The 22,920-nt window shown below is 41.3% G+C and overlaps 1 protein-coding gene across 2 annotated transcripts in view; it reads right to left on the reverse strand.

Annotated features, from left to right (window-relative positions):
- PRRG1 (proline rich and Gla domain 1) overlaps positions 1–22,920 on the reverse strand; it is a 139,928-nt gene that overhangs the window by 22,695 nt on the left and 94,313 nt on the right. The window lies entirely within an intron of this gene.

The raw sequence follows: 22,920 nt of genomic DNA on the forward strand, positions 1-22,920 counted from the left end.
ACCATCAAACCAGACAAGTTCAAAGTTGTCTAAAAGTTCAGGTTGCCACTTTTCAGATAATAACAGGAAATCTCAACCCACCCCTATATTCCTTCTTAATTGGCCCAATTATATTGCAAGTTCTATTAGGTTTTCTTCTCTTCAAGACATCCTGCCTTATGCTCCAAGTGTGTCAGCTACACGGTTTGATGCTCATGAGTACAAGATTAGGAATCAAAAGCCACAAGTTCCAATTCCAGTCAAAAATTGGGTGCATCATTAGTCTTTTTGCCACTCACAATATTGGTCTAAAGATGGAAAGAATATCACTTGCTCTGTCTGCTCCAGCTGGTATTGTCCCAAAGCATTTTCAAACAGTAAAAATACAAATGCAACTGAGAGTAGGTACCAGCCACAAATTTTTCCATTTCAATCATATCTGGGATTGAATAAGTATATTGTGATGTGCCTTTACTAATGGCCTAATAAGAATCGGCATAAGAAGCCTAGAGGAAAATTTTTTCATTGTAAAACCCCCGGCATAACCATCACCAATTAAATTAAGAGGGAACTATGCTCAATGCGGAGGGAGGGAATGGCAAAGACAACACTGAATTAGGAGACCTGGGTCCTATTTCGGGCTGCACGGATCAGTATTTCGCTATGGGAAAATGAGCAAATTGACAACTTCTCTGGAACCGTTATTTCCTTATTTGTGAAATGAAGAGCTTGACCTATTTGATTTTCATGGGCCCTAGCAGTTATAAAGATGACTGGAGCCTATTCCATGAGTCTTTCTTCAACAATGGCATGGAAAGAAAAACCAGCCTTTAGTCTATTCATGATGAGCAGTGATTGGTATCAAATATTAGCTTTGGGAATGAGATAATATCTTAACATTCAAATAATAATGCTATTTTAAGTTATGGCATTAGTATGACCCTCAATTTAAGAAAAGGCAAAGTCCTCTTCACTCTGCTGGTTGCTGTATGTGCAATGGGAGAATATATCCCCTCTTTAGCTTAATGGTACCCAAGACCTAGGGCTGACAACATAGGGCTATTGCAGAGTTCCACTTTCCTTTGCCACTGAGTTTATCGTACCTTGGAAGTGGCTAAACTGAATCGTATTTCTAGTTACTGACATTCCAACCACCAGAGCCATGGTCAGAAGCCTTGCCCTGGGGGGACTGAGGGAGAGAACTAGTGACAACCCCCAATATTAAAAGAATCAGCAGCCACCTACTGTAACATAAAATGATTTACAATAGTGGCCCCACCAAGATGGGCATCTCTGAGGAGTGGGCAGGGTGGTGATTGGTTGCTCTATTTTATCAAATATACTATGAATTGAAAAGCACACTATTTTTTTATGTATTAAAAAAGGAAAAAACATGCTTTCAACTAATCCATGACATATCATTGATTGTAAGCTGCACCTCAATTTCAGAAAAGTTAAAATGTGAATAAATTATTGGAGAACTGATGAAATATGGTAATATTTATTGGGTTTTGTCATCCACTTGCCCAAATACATTTATCAAAGTAGCTACTTTTTTCTTTTTTACTATTCATAATTATTTGTACTTTTTGGTAGTTTATTGTGGCCCTAACTAATAGTCTACAGCATCATGTACAAAGATAGAAAACATTAATTTAAAAAATTGGCATTTTCTATTAGATATTGTGTCATTTTACAACACTTCAGCTTCATCCTAGAATGGGTGGTTTCTGATTTTTTTCTTCTTTCTTTTCCTTTTCTAGAGGGAGAGGTTTAGTGTATTAGGCTGATGAATGTAATTCCTTGGGTAACAGGTAAACCCCTGTTCTGAATTCATAGCTAACCTCTTCCTAGCATGCTATGGGAGACATGTGACATCATCTTTCAGATGAAATAATAGATGGATTAAACATTTACCAAGCAAAGTTGCTGATCTAGGGTTCTACTCAAATCCCAATTTGAATGTGAAGGTTTTATTCTCATCAGTTCCACTGACTAATTGCAGCTCACTGTTGAATAATATGAGCCATTTCTAACAATGACAGTACTGCCCATCAAGCAGTCAAGCATCCCAAAGCAGCAGCATGGTGGTTGACAGGGCCACTAGGATCACTAGTGCACATGCTAGGTTGGCATGTCACACTTTCATAGATTCAAAGTTACTGTTTAGATCCCAAGACTTTGAACTATTTTTTTTTTATAATTTTATTTATTTATTTTTCCCCCAAAGCCCCAGTAGATAGTTGTATGTCATAGTTGCACATCCTTCTAGTTGCTGTATGTGGGACGCGGCCTCAGCATGGCTGGAGAAGCAGTGCGTCCGTGCGCACCCGGGATCCGAACCCGGGCCGCCAGCAGCAGAGCACGCGCACTTAACCGCTAAGCCACGGGGCTGGCCCAAGACTTTGAACTATTGAAGAGAGCTCCAAGAAAGCCAGTTGTAGGTGCCTACAAGCAGAGAACACTTACATTTCATTCCCCAGGTGGACATCCACTTAAGAAGTGGACTGGCTCGTGTGCTCCACTCCTGCCCCCTGTGCCCATAGGAAGGGCAGAGTGGATCTGAAGAAAAGCAAGGTAGAGAACAGGGTCATAAATGGAACAGACCCTTTCCAAGGATTAAAACGAGGGTATAGAATTTCCTATAGGGTAGGTGGATACTGTGGAAAGATATGAGATATGTTGCTGCTCCTCTCCCCAGAAGGCTGTTTTGCCAGGCAAAGGGCCCCAACAACAAGGAAGTGAGGTATACATACCAGGATAGGAGCCAGCTGGAGAAGGGGGCAAAAGAGGCCAACACAGATTCATAATTCCTGTTCCTAGAACTGTGTTGTGGGGAGGCTTCTTCTAGGACTCCTTGAAGAACACTGTGTACCTCCCACCCAACTTATAATTAGGGCCACCAAGGAATTAGTGACAGCCAAGAAGGAGCTACAGAAATACCAGTTGAGTTAGAGATATCCATCCTCTTTCCCACCTCCCATCCTCAAAATGCCAGAGGAGAGAGAAATGGGAAAGGGTAAGGGTTAAAGAGCAGATTGTGACCCTCTCCTCACTCCACAATCTTAAGGTCAAGGTCTGGCAGGAGCTGGAGGAAGAAAAGGTGAGCATAAAGCGAATCCAACACTGAAGTTTTAAATGGAAGATAGTGAATAGGAGTTTTTATGCCCAAAAGTGCCCAAAAGGTATGAGATCTACCTGTCTCTAAAGGAGGTTAGACTGTCAAACCAGAGTGTCTACACAAGGCAGGGTCTTTTCAGACACTTGACTCATTATTTATGTGACCTTAAACTCTGATGCAATATTGCCATGGAAACCTTGGGTTTCTACCAGATCCATTAGAAGTACTCCTTCTGGCAAATTAATTCTAACGAGGAGCAGTGATGAGTTCTGAAATTCTATACGTGCCTTCAGTGTAATCATAGGTAAACAGCAGCCTTTTTGGAGGTTAAACAGGGCATCACTAACTCGACACTGCTGCCCACAATATGCAGAGTTATATTTGAATCTATGGAGCAGATGATTCTACAAGTGACAAAAAATGGACCTGTCAGTACTACCACTACCCATTCTCTGAGGGCAAGTCTGAAAAAGATTAACTGGCACTGGGAGAGGAAACCTGCTGAGGTAACTTCAGGTCAAGGTTAACAGACTGCTGGCATGGGCAGCAGAGACTCACACTTTAGCAAGTCCACTGCTTTGGTAATATACAGGCTGAAACCCTCCAAATTAAGTTACTATCATAACCTGAAAAGAATACCTGAGACTACATAGGATTTATAATTTACAAAAGGGCCCAACTGCCAGAGAATAAAGTTCACTGTTAATTTAAAAACACCACCAACAATGTAATCAATAAAAACTTACTTTAAATGATCATATAATGGACAAAGTAATGTCTGCCTGCAGAAGTTAGACCTTCCTCATCTTTCCAGTAGCTCAGAATACCAGTTGCATAAAATAACAGACTTTGGCCCTGTTTAACTTATTTGCAAGAGATCCCAAAAGTAGTAGTGAGGAAGCCTGTGGAAGCCCCAGGAAACCAACTCCCACGTGGCTGAAGGGAAGCTTCATATTTGGCTCCCCCAGGAGGGTCTGGAATGGTCTAGGGAAGGCGTAGGAAGATCTGGATAGAAATGCATAGAGTGTGGCTGGGAGCAGGCCACAGTGATGCCCCACATTTGCCCCTATATGTCTAGGTCTAGACTTGACTCCCACCTCCCTTCCTTCCTGAATTCCCTCATCCCTCAAAGGGCAAAGTTCCGAATCAGTGGCTTGAGTTCCATCAGTGGATCAATGAGAGGCTAGGTGAAATAGGAGTTTCCCTAACAATGTCAAAGAATCCGAGTTTCTGCCTGCAAGTGCGATGAGTAATCTCCAGGGAACTAGTGACCAACTCTTAAATAGCTCAAACACGGAGCACTTCTTGTAATCGCTATCTCCACCCGTAAGCGTCTACATGCTACCTCCTGCCATGGGCTCTGAATTCAGAGATTTCCAATGTAGCTTTTGTAACATATCCTAGTATGAAGGGGAACTGCCTATCTCTTTCTTCAATTTCTCTTTTAACAGTTTCCACATAAGACAAATTTAAATGGCAACACTTTGGAATGAGAGGTATTATGTAAAAAGGAATCACTGGACTAAGATCTAAAATCCGTAGATATTACTAACTCAGTTTCTAAAATGCAGCCATGACTTGGGGGTGGAGTGGAACATGAAGTACACAGGGAATGGCATAAAGACTTTGGATGATGTACCCAGACAGGACAGTCATCCATCCACACCCCCAGAAATACCATTCACTGCAAAGCTTTTTGAATATTCCAACTAAGTGATTTTAGTGAAACCATTTGCTTTACAAGCTAACAAAATGTTATCTGCTGATCACCTATATCAGAATCTCTAAGACTGCTCATTACAGCAGGTTACCTGGCCCCATGGAGACCTGTGGACCCTGAACTGTGCATTTTTTTTTAACTTCTGATTCCCCCCACCCCCCACCAAAAAGTGTTTTCCCCACTACAATATCTTCTTTAGCTCTTTTAACAAGCCAAGGCCTTTCATGCCTTAACAATCTTTCACATGTCTAGAATGCTCTGCCAGCCACTCTCTGGTTCTTTCTTAAAATTCAAGGTTAGTTTGAATGTCACCTCCTCAAAGAGGCCTTTCCCGATTACTCAATATAATGAAGTAGCTTCTCCCTTGATATTCTCTCAGTATGCTGTTTCACAGAATCTATTACAAGTTTTAAGTATTTCACTTACTGGTTGCTTTTTGGTTTGTCTCCTTTATCTGATTATAAATTCCATGAGGACAAGGACCATATCTTTTCTGTTCAATAATATACCTCCAGTGTCTTTTTTTTTTTTTTTTTTTTTTACATGTGCCCTTTTACCCCTTTCGCCCTCTCCCCTCCAATCTTCCCCTCTGGTAACCACCAATCTATTCTCTGTCTATGTGTTTGCTTATTTGTTTTTATCTTCCACATATGAGTAAAATCATATGGTATTTGGCTTTCTCTGTCTGACTTATTTCATTTAGCATAATGCTTAGCAAAGTGTGCATTTAAAATTTTTTTTTTATTTTGGAATAATTTTAGATTTATAGCAAATTTGCAAAGATAGTACAGAGTATTCCCCTGTACCCCTCACCCAGTATCCCCTAATGTTAGCAACTTACATTAGGATGGCTCATTTGTTATAATTAATAAACCAATATTGGCCCATTACTATTAACAACAGATTTGGATTCGCTAGTTTTCCCACTAATGACCTTTTGTTCCAGAATCCAATCCACATTGCATTTAATCATCATGTCTCTTTAGTCTCCTCTGGTCTGTGACAGTGTCTCAGTCTTTTCCTCTTTTTCATGACCTTGACAGTTTTGAGGAGTCAGGTACTTTGTAGAATGTCTCTCAATTTGGATATCTTTGGTAATTTTCTTATGAAAACCGGGGTTATGGGTTTTTGGGGAAAATACCACAGAAGTGAAGTCCCTTCCTATCACATGATATACACAAGCTATCACTGATGATGCTAACCTTGATCACCCAGTCAAGGTAGTGTTTGCCAGATTTCTCCACTGTGAAGCTATTTCCCCTGACTTTCCATACTCTGTTCTTTGGAAGCAGATCATTAAGTCCAAGCCACACTGAAGAGAGGCAGAGAATTAAGCTCTGCCTCCTGGAGAAGGGAGTATTTACATACATAATTTGGAATTCTTGTGTACTGTAGATTTGTCTCTTCTCACCTATTTATTCATTCATTTATTTTTTCTATCATTATGGGCTCGTGTATTTATTGTATGCTTTGGGTTATAATCCAATACTACATTCTTTATTTTGTTACTCAAATTGTTGCAGGTTTGGCCATTGAGAGCTCATTCAGGTTGGCTCCTGTGTCCTTTTAACATGCTCCCATTCTTTGTTTTTTTGAGCACTTCTTTACTTTCTGGTACTACAATATGCTCCACCTCACCTTGTATTCTCCCTGTCCCAGGCCTAGAATCAGCCATTTCCCCAAAGAGTCCTGATTTCCTTTACTATGGAATAGTATTAGAAACCCAGATCTGAGTGCTGAGTGGGACTATGCAGTTTTGATAAGCAGCCAAGCTGATTCTTATGCACTCTAAAGTTGGAAGACAACCAGTTTGGAAAGTCAAACACAAATAAACTAGAAATAATTTGTGAAGAAAAGTTCTGAAATAGTTGTTTTCAAGAATTACTACTATTTTCTTCATATTAGTTCAAGATTAAAAGTTCCAAAATGCAAAGTACCCTGATGGGCCCATAGAGAGAAAGTGAGAGAAACAATGGTAGAGATCAAATAATGATTCCTAAATAAAGTGACTATAATTCAGCACCCAAAATCTAGAATAAAATATATTTATTGAAGGCTTTCTCTGTGTGAGGCACTAAATAAGCTAAATGCACAGCCCCAAACCTAATGCTGTAGGTATAATTTCTCCTTTTTAAAAGATAATGAAATTGAGGCCTAGAAAGGTGAAATGTTTGCACAAAGCAATACAGTCAGTAGGTGGCAGAGCTGAGACATCAAATCAGGTCCATGTGATTCTCAAAGCAGAGGATTTGGGCATGGCATTCTGGTAACTACTGCTTATGTGAGCTTTTGTGTGTATATCTGCTGTCTCCACTAGATCTCAAATGCCACAAGGGAGAGTCAGCTTACTCATTGTTGTATGTCCTGTGTCTGTTATATAGTAGGCACTCAGCAGACAACATCTGAATAAATCTGATCAAATTTCTACATGGTGAAAATGAGGACCACGAAGTACAATACATTTTCTTCCATTGTATGTTATTAGACTTGTGTCCCAAATTAGGTAAAAAATTACAAAAAACCATTCTACTGAAATCATACTTCTAAATTCACACAGTTCAGATTTGGGGATGATGAAAATACGTATGAGTAAACCTGTTCTGAGTGATAAATTTGAGTAAACAAAAATATAGTTAATAAGTAGTCTAAGACTAGAAGGCAAATCCCAAAAGCCAATTATTTTCTTCACTGCCAGGATTAATCAATCATGAACTTCAAAGATGAAACTTTGCTGGTCAATGCCTGTTAACACAGAGCAGATCCTTCTTAACATATAACAAACACTATTCTGAAATAGATCAAGGATCAGAATGCCATTTCTCTTAAACTTATTAGACCAAAAGCCCTTGGTAAATGGCATGGTTTTATGTAAACAGTATGGTTTTAATGGCATAAGCAAACTCAGATGTCAGGCTTTAAACCATAAGAAGGAAAGGAACCTAACACCAACATAATAAAAAAACATTTTAAATTAAGTCTACGCCTATCAGCTACTTGTGAATAAGTTTTAAATCACTTCTTCCCATCAATTAAATGTACTTCGTTATATGCCAATCCATTTCATTCATTCCTTCATTCATTCATCAAATATTTATTTAATTCCTATTATGTGCCAGCACTGTCTTATATGCTAAGAACCATAGCTACCAGCAAAACAGACGAGAAATGCTACTGTCATAGAGCTAATAGTTCTAGGGGGAGAGCAACAATAAACAAACACAACAAACAGAGGTCAGTCAGACGGTGATAAGCACTGGGAAGAAAAATAATTCACAGAAGGGGCAAGAGGTTGCAATTTAAGGTAGGATACTTCCGCACTGAGAAAGTGAACTTGACTTTGTGAGTGAGGGAGCTCACACATATCGATCTGGAAGAGGAAAGAGCAAGTGCTAAAGCCACGATGCAGGACATGTGCCGTGTGTGTGCATAAGGAGCCACAAGAAAGCCACAGTAAAGTGAATAAGGGGTGGAGTGTCACAGGACATGTGGTAAAGTAGTAACTGCAGCCATAGCGGAGGTGTGGAGTGGAGAGGGATGGGGACTGATAGTGTAGTGCCTTGTGGGTGATTCTGAGCACTCTGATATTTACTGAGGGAGATGGGAAGCCATTACAGAGAATACACTTTAAAGGATCACTCTAGCCAGCTGTTTTGAGAATCCACTATGAGTAGGGGGTCAAGAAATCATACAGATGAGAACAACAATAAACAAACACATAGGGACAGAGATTGGACTGGTGGTTACCAGAGGGGAAGGGGGGAGGGAGGAGGGTGAAAGGGATAATTCGGTACATGTGTGTGGTGATGGGTTGTAATTAGTATTTTGGTGGTGAACATGATGTAATCTATGCAGAAATAGAAGTACAATGATGTACACCTGAAATTTTTACAATGTTATAAACCAATGTTACTGCAATAAACAAAAAATTAAAAAAAAAAAAGAAATCATACAGATGAGAGAGTGATGGTGGCTTGGATGTAAAGTGCTAACAAGTAGCGAGGCTGAGAGGTGGCTAGATTCCAAATATGTTTTCATGTTAGAACCAACACTATTGGCAGATGGGGTGTGGATATGAAAAAGAGAGAAGAGTCAGGGATGAGAACAAGGTTTGAGGCTTAGCAAAGCGATAGATGGACTGAGTTACTACCTATTGAGGTCAGAAAGGCTGTGGCAGGAGCAGATGTTTTGGGAAGGGACACAAATTTGTCCATGTTTAGTTTGAGAACTGTATTCAATTCCAAGTGGAGGTGTTGAGTAGACAGTCATATAGGTCTGCAGTTCAGGGTAGTCCTCTAGGATATACATTTGGGAGTCATTAGCATTTCAAGCCATGAGACTAGGAAAGCTCACCAGGGGAGTAAGTATAGACAGAGCAGAGCAGAGCAGAGCTTCAAAAAATGATGTGGTTGCTGGAGAAGGATGTGGGGAGAAGAGAGTTATTCTTTTTCTAAACGGTGTGTAGGCTAATGAGAATGATTCTATAGAGAGGAAAAGTGATGCTGGAGAGTGCACAGAATTGCTTGAGCAATTGCCAAAGGAGTTTCTTCTTCTATTTGCTTCAAAGATTGCTGAAATGCAGCTCCTGTCTCTGCAGGCAGGAAAGGATTCATAGAAGCACTGAGATATATAAAGGCCAGAGAGGTAAGCATTAAAAACACCGTTCACCTTGAAAGCAATACAAGAGGTCAGTAAGGTAGTAATATATACAATTAACACATAAAAATCAATAGCCTACAAAACACGTATCTGACAATTAATTTGTATCTAGAACATATAAAGAACTCTCAAAACTCAATAATAAAAGAAAACAATCCAATTAGAAAATAAGCAAAAGACATGAAGGGAGATTTCACAGAACAGACTTTATAAATGGAAAATAAGCATCATTAGCCATTAAGGAAATGGAAATTAATGGAAATTAAAACCACAATGTGATATCACTACGCACCTATCAGAATGACTAAAATAAAACACAGTAACACCACCAAGTGCTGACAAGTATGCAGAGAAACTGGATTTCTCAAACACTACTGGTGGGAATGTAAAATGGTAATTTGTACAATGACAAATTAGTTTGTCAGTGTCCTAAAGAACTACATATATACTTACCATTCAACCCAATAATTGTACTCCTGGGGACTTACCCTAGAGAAATAAAAACTTATGTCTGCACAAAAATCTGTACATAAATATTCATAGCAGCTTTATTTGTAATAGCCCAAAACTGGAAACAACCCAGATGCCCTTCAATGAGTGAATGGTTCAACAAACTGTGGTATGTCTATACCATGGAATACTAACTCAGTAATAAAAAAGAATGAACTACTGATATACACAGCATCCTGGATTGATCTCAAGAGCATTATGCTGAGTGTAAAAAAACCAATATCAAAAGGTTCCATATTATGATTCCATTTATATAACATTCTTGCAATGACAGAATTATAGAGGTAGGGAACAGATTATTGATTACCAGAGGTTAGGGATGGTGGTAGGGGAGAGGAGGGTGACTATTAAGGGAAAATTTTGTGGTAATGCAAGAATTCTGCATCATAATTGTAGTGGCAGTTACAGGAATCTACACAAGTGATAAAATGGCACAGAACTATACACACAGATTGGACCAATGTTAGCTTCCTGGTTTTGACATTGTACTACAATTATGAACATGTAACCATTGGGGGAAACTGGGTAAAGGCTACATGGGACCTCTCTCTATTTTCTTTGCAATTTCCTGTGAAGCTGTAATTATCTCAAAATAAAAAGTTTTTAAAAACCGAATACATTCTTGAAAGTATAACTTTGACAATAGGATTTCTTAGAACTCAAATCAAAATAAATATATAGTTCTTTAATTTAAAAAGAAAATCAATAGCCTAGTACATGAGTGTTCATAGCAGCTTTATCTGTAATAGCCCCAAACTGGAAACAACCCAAATGTCCATATATATATACAATGATACACTAGTCAGCAATAAAAATGAATGAACTATTGACACGTGCAATATGGATGCATCTGAACATAATTATGCTGAGTGAAAGAAGTCAGACAAGAGAGTGCATAATGTATGATTTCATTTATAGAAAATGTAAACTAATCTGTACTGATGGAAATCAGATCAATCATCGCCTGGGGATGGTAGCGTTTGTGGGAAAAGGCAGGAAGGATGAATTACATGGGGCAAGAAGGAACTTTTGGGGATGATGAATTTGTTTACTATCTTCATTGTAGTGATGGTTTCATGGGTGTATACATATGTCAAAACTTACTAAATTATATACTTTAAATGTGTACGGTTAATCATATATCAATTATGACTCAATAAGGTTTAAAAACAATCAATAGCCTACACATACACAAATAATAACTGGTTAGAATGTATCATGGAAAAGAACACCCCATTTACAATAGCAACAAAGCAATACTTAGGAATCAACCTAAGAAATACACAAAACCTACATGATGAAAATTATAAAACATTCCTGAAAGACAGAAATGTTGACTTCAACAAATAGAAATCTTTTCTTGGAGAGGGTGATTTAATGTCTTAAAGACATTAGTTCTCCCTAAGTTAATTTACAAATTGAAAGAAATCCCAATAAAAATACTGACAAAATGTTTTTTCCGGAGCTATACAAATTAATACTAAATTTATATGGAGATATAGGCATGCAAGAATAGCTCACAAAACACTGAAAAAGAAGAGCTTATAAGGGGAACTAGCTCTAATTTATACTAAAATATACCAGAAATCCTCTATAAGTAAAACAGTGTGGTACTAGCATTTGAGCAGAAATGATGGACCAATGGACTAAAATATAAAATCCTGAAATCAACTAAGTATATATTGAAATTAGGTATATCGATAAGGGTCACTGGGGAAAGAGGGGGTTTATAATAAATGATGTTTGGACAACTGGATAGCCATATGAAAAAAATCAGATCGACAGCTCACACCATACTTTAAAGAATAAGCTAAGTGAGTCAGAAATCTAAATGTAAAAACTCAAATATATTAGAAGAAACCGTGTGAATTCCTCTATAACCAGGGTGTAGAGGGAGGTTTTCAACTGTGATTAAAAATCTGGATTCAATAAAGTATTTGTTTAATTTATGGCCACAGGGAAAATGAAAAAAATTTTGCATAGAAAAAAAACCCACAGGCAAAGTCAAAACAAATGACAACTGCAAGCAAATATTTGAAATATATTTATCACCAGTAAAAACTAGTATCTCTAATATATATTTAAAAAGAAAAAGACCATAAATCTGATAGATATAAAAATAGGCAAAAGACAAAGACAATTCATAGATAGATATAAAAATGGCCCGTAAACACAGGGCAAAATATACAACTTCACTCATAAGAGAAATGCAAATTGAAACACCACCAAGATACCGCATCTCACCCAATAGATTGACAAAAATGTCAAAACTTTCAAAATACATTCTGCTGACAGCAACTAGAAGGATGTGCAATTATGACACACAACTATCTACTGAGGCTTTGCGGGGGGGGGGGGGGAAGATTGGCAATAGATGTTAGCTCAGAGCCGGTCTTCCTTAGCAAAAAGAGGAAGATTAGCATGGATGTTAGCTCAAGGCTGATCTTCCTCACACACACAAAAAATACATTCTGCTGGTGGGTCTGTGAGGAAATATGCACTCTCATATGCCTAATGGAAATGCAAAACAGTACAACTCTTATGGAGGGTACTCTGGCAATATCTAACAAATCTACATATCCATTAACCCTTTGACCAGCAATCTATTCTAAGAATTTACCCTGAGGATACACTTCCAATAATGCAGAAATACATATGCATGAAATTATTTACTGCAGCATTATTTGTAATTGCAAAAATACTCAAAATTACTTAATACTCAGAGTAGATCAGTTGAATGAACTGTGGCATATCCTTACAAAAAATACTATACCATTTTTTAAAAAATAGGATAATCTAATCTCTGAATACATATGGAGTGATTTCCAGGATGAATGGATGGACGGATAAATGAATGAATATAAAACTTGTCCCCCTCCCCATTGTGGGGGGGTGGTATGGGTATTACAATTCTGAAACCATTGTATGCATGTTGTAGGACTGAGCAAATGAGTTAATATATTGATATTGTTGGGAGCCAGAGTTCTCATTTTGGAAGAATACATATCAAGAATATCTACATCTCGGGCCGGCCCCATGGCTTAGCGGTTAAGTGCATGCGCTCCGCTGCTGGCGGCCCGGGTTCAGATCCCGGGCGCGCACCGACACACTGCTTCTCCGGCCATGCTGAGGCCGCGTCCCACATACAGCAACTAGAAGGATGTGCAGCTATGACATACAACTATCTACTGGGGCTTTGGGGGGAAAAATAAATAAATAAAATTATAAAAAAAAAAAAAAAAAAGAATATCTACATCTCTGGGGCCAGCCCGGTGGCGGGAGCGGTTAAGTGCGCACGCTCCACTGCGGCAACCCAGGGTTCACTGCTTCGGATCCCAGGCGCGCACCAACGCACTGCTTGGCAAGCCATGCTGTGGCGGTGTCCCATATAAAATGGAGGAAGATGGGCACGGATGTTAGCCCAGGGCCATTTTCCTCAGCAAAAAAAAAAGGGGGGGGGATTGGCAGATGTTAGCATGGGGCTGATCTCCTCACACACACACAAAAAAGAATATCTACATCTCATCTACAAATATAGAATGGGGAAAACAAGGAAGAACCCTGAGGGGTATTGGAATTGGAGATCAGCAGGATAACTTTGTAAGTTCGTGCATGTGTTATACATTTATATGCACACACATGTGTGTGTGATTCTTTTCCCTAGCTCTGTTGCTGGAAGGCCCAGAACCAGTGATACTCTGATAGCAGTAAGAACACTCTGGCTCCCAGATCTCGGTTTCTAAATATTATTCCTCACTAAAAGTAACCAGGGCTCCTCAGAGAAATAGCCAATTCCAAGGCTGGGGCAGGGAAAGTAAAAGATTATCCTGGAACATCTTGCTGGGCCAAAAAGTAAAAAAGTGCTCAAAAAATGATAAAGTCATGTCAAAAAGACAGAGAAGCCAGCTTGAAGAAACTTCCATTAGCCAAATTTGGGACAATTTGATCAAAATATTGATGGTACTAGATTATAACTCATTGAACAAAATAATCTATGAGTCCATACTGAAAAATAGATAGACAGACAGATAGATAAAGGGAAAGCTTCTACCCATAGTGGAATGCCAACTAACAAATGTACATAGAATGATGGAGTTAGAAATTGACCATTTCACAACTATAATTTAATCGATTTAGTCAAGAATCATCAACAGCAGATGTTAAAACTAGTGGGTGGAAGTTTGGTGAAGAATAGAATATTTACATAGTTTCAAACTATCTTCCCACTAAAGTTCTTAGCTTTCCTTTAAAAGAGAATGATAAAGCAGGATGAAAAGTCATTAGGTTTATGAAAACTAGAGAGTACCTAAAACGTGTATTTATTGAAAAAAACACAATACAGTCATGCATCACTTAACAACGGGGATACATTCTGAGAAATGGGTCATTACGTGATTTTGTCATTGTGTGAACATCATAGAGTGTACTTACACAAACCTAGATGGTATAGCCTACTACACACCTTGGCTATATCGTACTAATATTATGGGACCAGCGTCATATACGCGGTCTGTCATTGACTGAAATGTCCACATGCGGCACGTGACTATATCAAAAACTAAGTTTTATGTTTTAAGTACATGAGCCAGTTTTTATTAAAAATTGCATGCTACAAAACACTATTTATACTATAATCCTATGGTTCTTATTTAAAAAATTATCTATTATTAAAAACAGGCCAGAATGATATATACCAAAATTATAAAGCTGGTGGTGCTAAAAATTCAAATATTTTATTCATTTCATGTTTTACTACATGAACATAATTATGCTACTACTAATTTCTCTAGAATGAACATTAATTAATTTTATAAGAAGAAAAAAAATAAATGTGTCAAATAAAACCAACAAGGGCTAAGCAGATGCAGAAGAAAAAAAGCTGGAAAGAAATTAAAAAGCCAACAGTGCTGTGTGACTGCATGATGGGATTATGGATGATGTATATTTTTCTGTTTTTAACTATGTGATTTAAGATTTAAAAACAACGATGCTCTGGAACTGGCCCCAAGGTGTAGCGGTTAAGTGCGCATGCTCCGATGCTGGCGGCCCAGGTTCAGATCCCGGCTTGCACCGATGCACCGCTTGTCAGGCCATGCTGTGGTGGCGCCCCATATAAAGTAGAGGAAGATGGGCACAGATGTTAGCCCAGGGCCAGTCTTCCTCAGCAAAAAGAGGAGGATTAGCATGGATGTTACCTCAGGGCTGATCTCCCTCACAAAAAAATAAATAAATAAAAACAATGATGCTCACAGCTTAACAATTTATAAACTGATTCTTTGCTTTTGCTGTGCACACTGGAATCCAGCAATGATGTCTCTCTGGTCATCTCTCCTTGAGCTCCTTCCTCTTTTTTTTTTTTTTTTGTGAGGAAGATCAGCCCTGAGCTAACATCCCTGCCAATCCTCCTCCTTTTGCTGAGGAAGACCGCCCTGAGCTAACATCTATTGCCAATCCTCCTCTTTTTTTTCCATTTTTCTCCCCAAAGCCCCAGTAGATGGTTGTATGTCATAGCTGCACATCCTTCTAGTTGCTGTATGTGGGACGCCACCTCACCATGGCCAGATAAGCAGTGCGTAGGTGCGTGCCTGGGACCTGAACCCAGGTCGCCAGTAGCGGAGTGCGCACACATAACCACTAAGCCACGGGGCCGGCCCCAAGCTCCTTCCTCTTATCCCTGGGTCCTTCTCTACCTAACAAGAGATCAAATCTTTTTTTAAAACTTCTGCATCTGCTACTTCTGAGACATATTTGATTGTCTTCTAGCTTATCTAACATCACTTGTTTAGTATCTAGTGTTATCTTCACAGGAATGGATCTTTATATAATGGCCACCTCTGGTAATATAATTTCCAACTGTGGAGCAGTTCTGTAAAATTTACACCACTGCCTTGTGCTTTCCCATCCCTGCTCTCCTTGAATAGCATGCGGTCTACAGTAAAGAGAGGTGAGGAGGATTATTCTCAGAGTGGGGAAGGGAGTTCCAATATGTCTTTTCTTTTGTACGAGAAGTAAAACGTTTTAAAACAGTGTCAGCATCTAAATGCTTCCTCTACACCTTCTCTCTGATAAGGCAGAGTAAAGTGTGGATGTTATCTATAACTTTCCCGAACAAAGACTCATGTGAAACAAATGCTTCCCCCTTTGCTACGATGACAAATCTCAGTTCAGCAGAGTCCTACGGAAATGGGGCCCTTAAAAACAGACCAACTTATGGGAAACAAGGCAAGCCTCAATCAATTTAAGAAGATTGAAATCATATAAAGCACCTTTTCTGAACCATAATGCTATGAAACTAGAAATCAACTACGAGAAAAAAGCCGGGGGAAAAACATACCACGGAGAAGTCAAGGTGGCAGTGTAGGCAGATCCTGAACTCACCTCCTCCCACGGACACAGTCAATTTACAACTACTTTTGGAAAAATTACCCCTGAGAGAAAACTAAAAACTGGATATGAGGACCTCCTGCAACAAACGACAATCGTAATTGAGGTGGAAGAGGCAGAAATTCCCTTCTGGAGGGAAAAACACCACCTTCACCAGCCCCAGCACTTCACGTCTGCGCAGGAGCAGCCTAAAGGTACGCAGCCCTCCCTGGAATAGCAGGGCCCTGAGCTGGCGAGCGCCCCCACTACAGGCATTTTTTGGACCCAGCACAATCGAGACAAGTGGCATAATATCTGACTTTGCCTGCTACTAGAACATTGGGGAGTACCCCTAGAAAAGCTGGTTCACAAAGAAATTTAAACCAGCTCTTAAAGGGCCCACACACAAACTCACCCATTTCTAAAATCAGCAAAAAGAAAGGTTCACAGCCCTTTCTGGAAAAGAGACTCACCTGATAGGCTCTGAGTGCATCTCAGTGAGAGGTGAGACCTCTCCTGGGTCTGGGACATTGGCAGCAGCCATTGTAGTGGCCTCGTGTCGGCGTGCTAGCACAGACGCTGGCAGATGCCATTGGAGTTCTCCCTGGGGCCTGCTAGCCTAGGGTCTGCCCCACCCACTAGAGCACTGATTTAATCCAGCTCAGCCAGGGCAAGCAGCCCACCCTAGAGACTGGCCCCACCCAACAACAAGCCCTTGGGCAACTTGTGGGCCTGCTAAGGGAGCTGCCTGGATTCTCCACAACCTAGTGACTGGGTCTGACTCTGTAGGGCAGGGTGTGTGCAAGGAGTGGGTGGAGAGTATGGGGCGGTGGTGGAGAGCATGGGGCTCCTACCTTGAAGAGACTGGGTCAACTTCAGGAGGCTGGGGCACACGCACGGGGCAGGACTGTGTTGACTGTGTGTGTGGACCAGTAGGTGCTGGGGCTTGCCAGCTGCAGAAGACTTGTGCTTCTCAAAGGGTGACACAGGGGGTTGGCCCCACCTTCCAAAGCCTGAAACAATTGGGTTCTCCTGTGCCTGAGGTCAGCCCTAGCAGGCTGCAATCCACAGAGAGTTGGCAAGGGACCTAAAGGCTAGAGGCTTATAGCAATTGTAAGCCCTGAACCTAACAGCCTGATACACTGGGGTCAACTCACTTAATAGGAATACAGCAACAGGAGTGTGCTATTAGACCTTGCAGCCAACTGTGCTGGGGTGCCCCACACCCAATAAAGAGACTGAAGGGCCCAAAACAACTACACGCAGCTGAGCATTACAACAGCTGGCCAGGGCCTAGCTTAGCCTCCCTGGTCACCTACGGGAAGAACAACCCTGCCACAACAGAAGGACACACGTAGCCCACACAGGGGTTACTCCTGGAACATTTACAACTGCGAGCTGGATGAAAGACTAGAAGAAATCACCCAAGCTGAACAGATAAAAGAAAAAAGAATTAAAAAGAGTGAAGACAGTCTAAGGGACCTCTAGGACAACATCAAGCACACTAACACCCGTGATATAGGTGTTCCAGAAGGAGAAGAGCGAGACAAAGGGGCAGAGAATCTATTTCAAGAAATAATAGTTAAAAACTGCCATAACCTAAGGAAGGAAACAGACATCCAGGTATAGGAAGCACAGAGAGCACCAAACAAAATAAACCGAAGAGGCCCACACCAAGACACATCATAATTAAAATGTCCAGAATTAAAGATAAACAGAGAATCCTAAAAGCCGCAAGAGAAAGACAAGTTACATACAAAGGAAACCCCAATAAGGCTATCAGCTGACTTCTGAGCAGAAACCTTACAGGCTGAAAGAGAGTGGCACGATATATTTAAAGTGCTAAAAGGAAAAAACGTACAGCCAAGAATACTCTACCCAGCAAGGTTATCATTCAAACTGGAAGGAGAGATGAAAAGTTTCCCAGATGAGCAAAAATTAGAGTTTGTCACCAAGAAATCAGTACTACAAGAAATGCTAAGGGGACTTATATAAGGGGAAAAGAGAAGACCACAAATAGGAAAAATTATCTATTTCCATGATAAGAGGGCAATGGATACAAATGCACAAAAAAGAGATTAGATATGATATCAAAAACATAAATAGTGGAAGAGTGACGTCAGCGTCATGGCGGAGTGAGCTTTCCCGTGAACTCTTCCCCCAATAAGATACAACAAAAGGAACAGTCACAGACCAACAACGGAATCCCAGACAGTGAAAAGCTAGATCGGAAAGATCCACATTGCCGCACATCTGAGAGTGGAACGTGCTGGGTCCCTGGAGGAAGTGGGGAGAGGTAAGGAGAACTCCTCTCCCTCCCCATCAGATCAGCGATCCTAGTCTGCATGGCACCCAGAGAGGGGGGAGGGGCGGCCCTCAGCAGGGAAACTGTAGCTCTTCGGGCTCTCTCAGCCAGTGGGAAACTCCCGCACAGAGGACTCAGAAGAGCCACAGGGCTACCATCAACATCTGAGCACCCCAGAGAGCGGATAACAAGGGGCGAATGAGAAGCCCCCCATGCCAGGGACCCAGAGGGCAAAAGAGAGAGCCCCCCTCCCCACAAACCAGACCCTGCAGCTCAGCCAACCAGACCAGAACAAGCGATCCATGGCAGACCAGACCAAGTGATCCGACCCACGGATCGCAGTGGAAAAACCGTGGATCGCAGCTGAAAAACCGCAGCAGAGTGCAGGGGGCTTAGATTACACAGCCCTTTACCACCACACAGTTGCGGTGGGTGGAAATTGCAACGAGAGATTTCCAGGATGAGGAAAAACAAAGCCAACACAGGAACCACAATGCAAAGATATATGAAATCACCAGACCAGAAGGAAAATGACAAGCACCCAGAAACCAACCCTGAAGACACAGAAATCCATAATCTAAACAACAGAGATTTCAAAATAGCTATCATAAAAACACTCAATGAAATACGAGACAACACAGACAACAATTCAATGAGATTAGGAGTTCCTTCACAAAAGAGATTGAAATCATAAAGAAAAACCAATCAGTGCTGATGGAGATGAAGAACCCAATGGAGGAGATAAAGGAGAATCTGGAATCTTTAAAGAACAGAGCTGACAATATGGGGGAAAGAATTAGCATTTTAGAGGATAGGAATACAGATATGCTCCAGATGGAAGAGGAGAGAGAACTAAGACTAAAAAGAAATGAAGACAGTCTCCGAGAAATATCAGACTCTATTAGGAAATGTAACATAAGAATTATAGGTATTCCTGAGGGAGAAGGGAGGGAAAGAGGAACAGAGAGCCTATTCAAGGAAATAATAGCTAAGAATTTCCCAAATCTGGGGAAGGAGCAGGAAATACCACTAAGCGAAGCCAACAGGTCACCTAAATATATTAACAGACAAAGGCCATCTCCACGACATCTAGTGGTAAGGCTAGCCAGAGTCAATGACAATATTAAGGGCAGCTAGACAAAAACAAAAAATAACGTACAAAGGAACTCCCATCAGGCTCTCAGCGGATTTCTCAACAGAAACTTGACAGGCTAGGAGAGACAGGAATGATATATTCAAAATACTGAAAGACAAAAACTTTCAGCCAAGAATACTCTATCCAGAAAAAACATCCTTCAAATATGATGGAGAAATAGTAACTCTCCCAGATAAACAAAAGCTAAGGGAGTTCATGCCCACGAGACCCCCACCACAAGAAATACTCAAGAAGGCCCTCAGGCCTGAAAAAAAGAAGAGAAAAGGAATACAAACTTGGAGCAAGGAGAAAAATAGATAGATAAACTCAGAAAAATAGTAGATCTTTACTGGAATAGGTTAGCAACCACTTAAATACTAAAATCAAAGATCAAAGGAAGGAATTCACCAAAAATAAATTTAACCTCATCACTGTAAACACACAGCCACAATACAAGATAGTATAAGGTATAACAAGAACGACTTAGAAGGAGAAGAGTAAAGTGATTGAATTGACTTAGTTAAAGGAAACAGGAGGCCATCAGATAATGGAATATCTCATACACAAGATCTTTTACACAAACCTCAAGGTAACCACTAAACAAATAATCAAAACAAAACCACATATGATAAACAAAGAGAAAACTAGAAGAGTCATAAGACAGAACAACCAAACTGAATTGGCAGTCCAAAACAAATGGGACAAGAAACAAAGGAAGCCAGGAGGTGGAGTCAAGATGGCGGCTTAAGCAGACTCGGAACTCACCTCCTCCCATGGACACAGCCAATTTACAACTACTCGTGGAAAAATTACCCCTGAGACAGAACTGAAAACTGCATAAGAGGAACTCCTGCAACAACGGACAATCCTAACTTAGGTAGAAGAGGCAGAGGCTCCCTTCTGGAGAGGAAAAACGCCCCCTTCACAAGCCGCCAGCTTCACGGCTGCCGGGAGCAGCTCACAGGTACGCAGCCCTCCCTGGAGGCGTGGGGCCCTGAGACGGGGAGCGCCCCCACTGTGGGCTTTCTGTGGACCCAGCACAATCAAGACCAGCGGCATAATATCTGACTTTGCCTGCTACTAAAACACTGGGGAGTACCCCCAGAAAACCCGGTTCACAAAGAAACTAAAACTGGCTCTTATGGGCCCGCGCACAAACTCACCCGTTTCAGAAAGCATCCTAAAATCACCAGAAAGAAAGGTGCACAGTGCTGTGGTGAAAAGAGACTCACTTAATAGGCCCTGAGTGCATCTCGGTGAGGGGTGAGACCTCTCCAGGGACTGGGACATTGGCGGCGGCCATTATTGTGGCCCGGTGTGGGCGTGCTGACACAGACGCAATTGGAGTTCTCCCTGGGGCCTGCTAGCCCAGGGTCTGCCACACCCACTAGAGCACTGATTTAATCCAGCTCAGCCAGGGCAGGCAGCCCACCCTAGAGACTGGCCCCACCCAACAACAAGCCCTCAGGCAACTTGTGGGCCTGCATAGATTGGTGACTGGATTCTCTGCAGCCTGGCAACTGAGCCGACTTGAGCCGGACAGGGTGTGCACAAGGAGCGGGTGGAGAGTGTGGGGTGGTGGCGGAGTGTGTGGGGCTCCCGCCGTGGAGAGACTGGATCCGCTTGGGGAGGTAGGGGCACTGACATGGGGCAGGACTGTGTTGACTGTGTGTGTGGACCTGTGGGCGGCAGGGTTTGTCAGCTGCAGAAGACTTGTGCTTCTCAAAGACCCACACAGGAGGTTTGCCCCACCTTCCAAAGCCTGAAACGATTGGGTGCTCCTGTGCCTGAGGCCAGCCCCACCGAGCTGCAATCCTCAGAGAGCTGACAAGAGACCTAAAGGCTGGAGGCTCATAGCAATTGTAAGGCCCTGAGCCTAACAACCTGCCACGCTGGGGGCCTACTCACTTAAAAGAAATACTGCAACACAAATGTGGTATTAGAACTTGCAGCCAACTGTGCTGGGGCTCCCCACACCTGATAAAGAGACTGAAGGGCCCACAACAACTACAAACAGCTGAGCATTACAACAGCTGGCCAGGAGCATAACTCGGCCTCCCTGGGCACCCACAGGGAGAGCAAACAGGCCACAAAAGAAGGACACACAAAGCCCACACAGGGGTCACCCCTGGAACATTAAGAACTGAGGGAAGCAAACTGCTGGCCTCCTAAGCCATCACTTACATAAGGTCACCTATCCAAGAGCAGGAGACGTAGCTGACCTACCTAATACATAGACACAAGCACAGGGAAAGAGGCAAAATGAGGAGGCAAAAGAATACATTCCAAGTAAGGGAACAGGACAAAACCCCAGAAAAGGAATTAAGTGAAACAGAAATGAGCAACCTACCTGACAGAGAGTTCAAACTAAGAGTGTTAAGGATGCTCACTGATCTGGGGAAAAGAATAGATGAACTCAGTGAGAATGTCAACAAAGAAATGGAAGATATAAAAAAGAACCAATCAGAAATAAAGAATACAATACTGGAAATGAAAAATTCATTAGAGGGACTCAAAAGCAGAGTAGAGGATACAGAAGAACGGATCTGTGAGCTGGACGAAAGACTAGAAGAAATTACCCAAGGTGAACAGGTAAAAGAGAAAAGAATTAAAAAGAGTGAGGACAGTCTAAGGGACCTCTGGGACAACATCAAGCCCACTAACATCCGTGTTATAGGTGTCCCGGAAGGAGAAGAGCGAGACAAGGGGGCAGAGAATCTATTTCAAGAAATAATAGATGAAAACTTCCCTAACCTAAGGAAGGAAACAGACATCCCGGTACAGGAAGCACAGAGAGCCCCAAACAAGATAAACCCAAAGAGGCCCACACCAAGACACATCATAATCAAAATGTCCAGAATTAAAGATAAAGAGAGAATCCTAAAAGCCACAAGAGAATGTCAAGTTACATACAAAGGAAACCCCATAAGGCTATCAGCTGACTTCTCAGCAGAAACCTTACAGGCTAGAAGAGAATGGCATGATATATTTAAAGTGCTAAAAGGAAAAAACTTACAGCCAAGAATACTCTACCAAGCAAGGTTATCATTCAAAATGGAAGGAGAGATCAAAATTTTCCCAGATAAGCAAAAATTAAAGGAGTTTGTCACCAAGAAACCAGTGCTACAAGA

The sequence above is a fragment of the Ceratotherium simum genome, chromosome X (assembly GCF_057802395.1).
Source record: "Ceratotherium simum simum isolate JZ-2026a chromosome X, ASM5780239v1, whole genome shotgun sequence".
NCBI classification, from domain to species: domain Eukaryota; kingdom Metazoa; phylum Chordata; class Mammalia; order Perissodactyla; family Rhinocerotidae; genus Ceratotherium; species Ceratotherium simum.